This window comes from Diplotaxodon limnothrissa, linkage group LG8 (genome assembly GCF_057381915.1).
Source record: "Diplotaxodon limnothrissa isolate DT_005_m linkage group LG8, D_limnothrissa_male_GT1.1, whole genome shotgun sequence".
In the NCBI taxonomy this organism is placed as follows: domain Eukaryota; kingdom Metazoa; phylum Chordata; class Actinopteri; order Cichliformes; family Cichlidae; genus Diplotaxodon; species Diplotaxodon limnothrissa.
Genome location: NC_140603.1, coordinates 32,703,801 through 32,709,758, shown reverse-complemented (window position 1 = coordinate 32,709,758; position 5,958 = coordinate 32,703,801). Strand labels below are relative to the sequence as shown.

Sequence of the window (5,958 nt, the reverse complement as noted above, 5' to 3'; positions counted from 1 at the left end):
TGCACCTAGAAATTCTGTCCATAAAAATTATGAACAGAATCTGTGAGAAAGGGCAGCCCTGGCGGAGCCCATCACCCACCAGGAACCAGTCCGACTTATTGCTATGCGGCCCAAGCTCTTGCAACAGTTGTATAAGGACTGAATGGCCCATAGCAACGGGCAAGACACCCCATACTCCTGTGTGGAGTTTGCATGTTCTCCCCGTGTTTGCGTGGGTTCCCTCCGGGTACTCTGGCTTCCTCCCACAGTCCAAAGACATGCAGCTTGTGAGGATAGGTCAATTGATTAATCCAAATTGCCCATAGGAGTGAATGTGAGTGCAAATGGTTGTCTGTCCCTGTGTGTTGGCCCTGCGACAGACTGGTGACCTGTCCAACATGTACCCCGCATCTCGCCCTATGACAGCTGGGATAGGCTCCATCCAGCCCCCCCCGACCCTGAAAAGGATAAGCGGAAGCGAATGGATGGATGGATGAATGAATTAATGAACTGAATGAATTTACCCCTATACATCAGACAGGCTCCCACTGTCAATCTTTTAAAATCTTATCTTAAAATGCATTTTTATTTACTGGCTTTTAATACAGCATAAGAGTTATTTGTTATTAGAGATGGCACGATACCACTTTTTTATTTCCGAAACCGATACCGATATCATAAATTTGGATATCTGCCGATATCCGATATAGTGTAATTTTTAAAATACCTAAAAGAAATTTACTGAATATACCTTTAATTCAATTTAAACTGGTAAATTATAGAAACATTTTAAGCTGACTTATGCACAGAGACCAAAACAGTTTCAGTATCAGGCTGTAAACATATTTTCTTCTGCTGCAGTTTAGCATGGTACTCTATGGGGACTGGCTCACTGCTGGAGCCTCTGCTGGATGTCAGAGGAACTGCAGGTTTTGAGATCTCAGTGATGTTTTTTTATTTCTGTTTTTAAAATATTTTTTTTAATCAAAATAAAAAAATATAAAAAACAAAAGACAAGGCTTAAAACTTACATTTAAAGAGTTCAACAGGAAAAATATTTCAAACTTGACTGAATATATGTTTACATGGTTATGCGACAGATTTTCAGATTCATCATAAAACAAGCCAAAGATATAACTTTATGCAAAATTATACAAAAATAAAGGAAATCAGAGCAGGGAAAAGGTTTCACTTCTTTGATTAGTCTTTATTAGCAAGGAGCAGTTTACTATTTCGCCTCGCTTCCTCAATCAGTCCTCATGGATTTCATCTCCTCCTGGGTGGTCGACTGAGTTCCCGAAGAAGACGTCTTGTTGTCCTCCGCGTCCTGCCCACAGCGAAGTGCACAGGGCAGCGCACCCACCAGGGCCTTCCTGAACATGGAGCTTGAGAAGATGTAGATGATGGGATCCAGGGCCGAGTTCAGGAAGTTCAACCCCAGAGACACGATGCTGAGCTGGGTGAATCTGTAGAAGCTGGTGCAGTCCCACGGGCGGTACGAGCGGATGATCCACACTCCGATGGTTGTCACCGTGGTGGGCAGAAAGCATACCATGAATACTGCGACGATGGCGATGCACACTCGCATCGCCTTGTGCACTTTGTCGGGTTTGCCCATACATCGTTCCTTCAGGAAGCTGGAGATCCGGATGGAGCAGAACAGCAGCATGGCCATCGGGAAGATGAACTCCAGCACGGTGAGGATGCGATGCATGGCCACCAGGATGATGATGGCTCGCGACGCCTCTTTGTAAGACGTGAAGAAGAAGCACTGGGTTGTGTTGCCGCTGCCCTTGATGTGGTTGTAAGCCAGCATAGGAACCCGGGGCGTGATGACCAGCAGCCAGACAAACAGCGACACGAACACCGCCTGTCGCTTGGTCATGCGGTTGAAGCGGTGGTGAGGATGGACCACCTGGAAGAAAACAGCACTGGTGATACTGGTTCTGAAACTTCCACCTGAATACAATTATCTGGATAAACAAGTAGGAACTTCTGTTCTACATCATCTAGTTTGGGGTCTCCTCCAGTAGACACACAAAAAAATCAGATTTGGGATTAAATTACAAACTAGCTCAACATTTCTCTCGCCAGTTGGTAGACCCACACCTGAAGTTATTTTGGCACACCCTGCACCGTCACATGATGGGTTTTTCCTGGGTTTTAGGGGCAGAAGAACATCAAAACATGTTCCTATTTTCGGTATGTCGGGATAGTGCCGAAACTAAAGCAGCAGTTTCTGTTTAAATCATCTTTTGAATCTTGAAAATGTTTGATGGTGAAATTAATTGTGTGCCTGGCACTGATTGGCCAATCATCATGGTTCCTGCAGCGTTATTGGACCATTTGTAAACAGGAAACCAGTTTTCATGTCACAGTGTCAGGTGATGGATGGATGGATTTAAAGATCTCAGTCAGGTAAAGGTCCTAACTTCCTAACACAGTTTCAGTCTTCCTTCCTTCAGCTTCATTTATAAATGACAATGTAGAATATGATTACAGCTATTTATCCATTAATTTAGCTGAGTGGGCTACTCTTTATACCGCTACCTAACCATACCAGCTGTTTACCCATGTTGGCTTAACTTTAGTTTTACCCAGTTATGTCATCAAGCTATTTACATCAAGCTATTACTACCAACTTTTCCCTGTTTGGAGCCCCATGAATAAAAACAACCTGTATCACTTTAACAGACCTGCAGCACACGAGTTTCCCGTGTTGGAGTGATTCAAAAATATTAGAAATGCAGTCAGAGGTTTGTTCTCTTTACCAGGAATGTGGCCCAACGAGGTGCAACAAAAAACTTTGTTAAGCATTTTTACAACTCCATCACCACGAGGACTCTCTCACCTTAAAGTAGCGATAAATTGCCACCACGGTCATGAGTGCGATGCTCGCCGAGCGGTTGGAAAACATCAGGAAGAGGTTGATCCGACACATGCCGTCTCCAAACACCCAGTGACTCCTGAGCAAGGCGTCGATCCTCAGAGGTAGACTCACTAGAGCGAGGAAGTCTGCGATAACCAGGTTGAAGAGGAAGAGGCTGTTGGGGTTCCACGCCTTCAGTTTGAAGCAGAAGATCCACAGAGCGACCAGGTTTCCCAGCAGCCCCAGAATGACGTCGATGATGAGGACGGGTGGCATGATCTTACCTTGAAATGGGAGACGGAGCAGATAAAGTATCTTGGAGTAAATATTACTAAAGATCTATCTAAGATATACAATGCAAACTTTAATCCTTTAAGTTATAAAATAAATGAGGATATTAAAAGATGGAATTTATTACCATTTTTAAATTTTGAATCACGTATAGATACAGTTAAAATGAATATCTTGCCTAGGATGCTCTATCTGTTCCAAACACTCCCTGTAGAAATAACTGACAAACAATTTCGGGAATGGGACAAAATAATCTCTAGGTTTATATGGCAGGGGAAAAAACCACGGATTAAGTACCAAACTATTCAGTTGGCTAAAGACAAAGGAGGGTTGGGGTTCCCATGTTTGAAAGACTATTATATTTCTGCTCAATTGAGAACATTAGTGTGTTGGTGTAATGTAGATTATCAAGCGAGATGGAAAGAACTACAACTAGAAACAGTGACTATAAAAGATTCTCCAATTCAGGCAATTCTAGGGGATGTGACACTTATTAAAAAACAAATTCATCAAGGAAGCCAATGGATTAACCTACCCTTAAAACTCTTACAATTTCTTAATAAGAATGATTGGATTGAAGAGGTTAGGATTTTAAGATGGTGTGCTTTTGACAGTGATTTTTTACCTAATGAATTAGACGTAAGATATAAAAAATGGGCTGGACAAGGTTTAACGGCATATTGTATGTTTTACGATAAGGGAATTCTTAGGGACTTCCAATCAATAAAAGATCAATACCAATTAAGTAAAACGGACTTTTTTAGGTTCTTACAAATTAGGCATCATATAATCATCATATAATCATCATCATATAATTTTATACCTAAGAGAACAGATCTTTTTTCTTTACCTGTTCTGAGTATATTTGTCAAGGCCTATCAGGCTGACACAGGCCCTAAGGTGATTTCAAGATTGTACAAGGGTATACAAGAGGTTAAGAAGTGGAATACTACCTACATCCAAAAAAAAAATGGGAAAGTGAAACAAATATAGCAATATCAGATAACATTTGGTATGAGCAGTGCGCTTTTCAGTGGAGAATTTCTAGTTCTAATACATGGAGATGTTATGGTTGGAAGAGTATCTGTAGGTTTTTTATTACCCCTGCACAAAGTAAACATTATTTTAATCACTCTAATTGCTGGAGAAATTGTGGGGCCCAAGGAGTAAAACATTTCCATCTGTTCTGGTCTTGCCCAAGGATCAACATTTTTTGGGTATTGATCCACTCTGAGTTGCAGATTATTTTTGGTATGCAGCTTCCCTTTAATTGGGACGAACTTTTGTTTGGATATTTATACTCAGTAAATGTAGATAAAATGTCTAAGCAGTTGTATGGTATCCTGAGTTTGGCTGCCCGTAAAATTATTACCAAGAAATGGCTTAGTGCGAAAATTCCATCACTGGGTGATTGGCATGAGAGTGTATATGGGATGTTTAAAATGGAAAGAATTACCTTCATTAAAAGACTCCAGTTTGATATATTTAGTGAAATTTGGGGTAAATGGAAACACTACATCCAGTTAAGGAGACCCGATCTTGTTTGAATCTCTGTAACTATATATGCCACATTTTTGAATCGTTATGTGTTTATATGTATATGCTAGTATGTATGAGACTATAAGTGAACACATATGTAAGTAGGTATGTGTATGTATGCCTAAGAATATGGGTGTGTGAGTGAATATGTGTGTGCGAGTACATACACACTAGAGGGTACACCCGTCTGTTTTTGGTTTTTTTGGTTTTTTTTTATTTATTTATTTATTTATTTATTTATTTTTATTTACATCTGATCTTGTTTATATGTTTATTTTGGATTATTTGTGTTTATATAGGTTGTTTAATAAAAAGAGAATAACAAAAAAGATCTTACCTTCCAGCCCAATACCGACAGGTGGGCAGCCACCATTGGCAGAGGGGGTGGTGAGGTTTGAGGCGGTGGTGAAGTTTGGCTCTGAGGTCATTTTGGTGACTCGGGCAGAAAGTCCTTGAAGTTTATTGAGGATTATTCTTAAGTTTGACTGTTAAAAATATCTGTGGGTTTGGTGGTTAAATCTGAGCGAGGGGGAAAGTCTGTGTGACCACACCTTGGAAAGTTTCCAAACTCTTGAAATTTGAAGCTTCCTCTTGTTCTTCCTTTTTTTCTGTTTTAAAACAGCAGAATTTAGATTTTTATCAAAGATGACATGAATCACTTCCACTCTTTCACAAGTCCTGGACATGCTGGGATCCAAAATATTAAACAAACAGAAGAAAGACCTAAAAAATGTTTAATTAAGTCAAAATACTTTCTTTTACAGTGAAACAACAAATGACAAAGTTCACAAGTTAGAGTCAAATGTCAATCAAATACATTCTCACGTCTGATATTCTTTTCAATATTCTTGATATTTATAATTGACTGATTTGTTTATTTTAGTGCAATTTCTTAAATTTGTAAACAATGTAACATATTATTAAAATAGCTGAGTCTGTTACTGTCTTGGAGCAACTGTAACCCACACAGTTTCCTTAAGGATTAATAAAGTATTCTGATTATGATTTAACAAAGAAGTGTGCCATTACGGTGTTATTGTGCCATATAATATTCAATCAACATGAAGTTTTAATGGCCTGAAGTTCCCAGCTACAGGATTCAGTTATTAAATTACAATAAACACAGATAGCTCTATCATAGCATCACAGCTGTTCCAGGAAAAATAAACATTTTTTAAAATATGCATGGAAGGTTATTTATTTTTAGTTTACATGTGGCACTTTTAAGGAGTTTACACTGAGAATATATGTCAGCACACGCGGATTAAACAGGCCTGTGT

The 5,958-nt window shown here is 39.4% G+C and overlaps 1 pseudogene; it reads right to left on the bottom strand.

Moving 5' to 3' along the window:
- Positions 1 to 1,207: 1,207 nt before the first annotated feature.
- LOC146627476 (hydroxycarboxylic acid receptor 2-like) lies at positions 1,208 to 5,106 on the bottom strand (annotated as a pseudogene).
- Between the last annotated feature and the right edge of the window lie 852 nt (positions 5,107 to 5,958).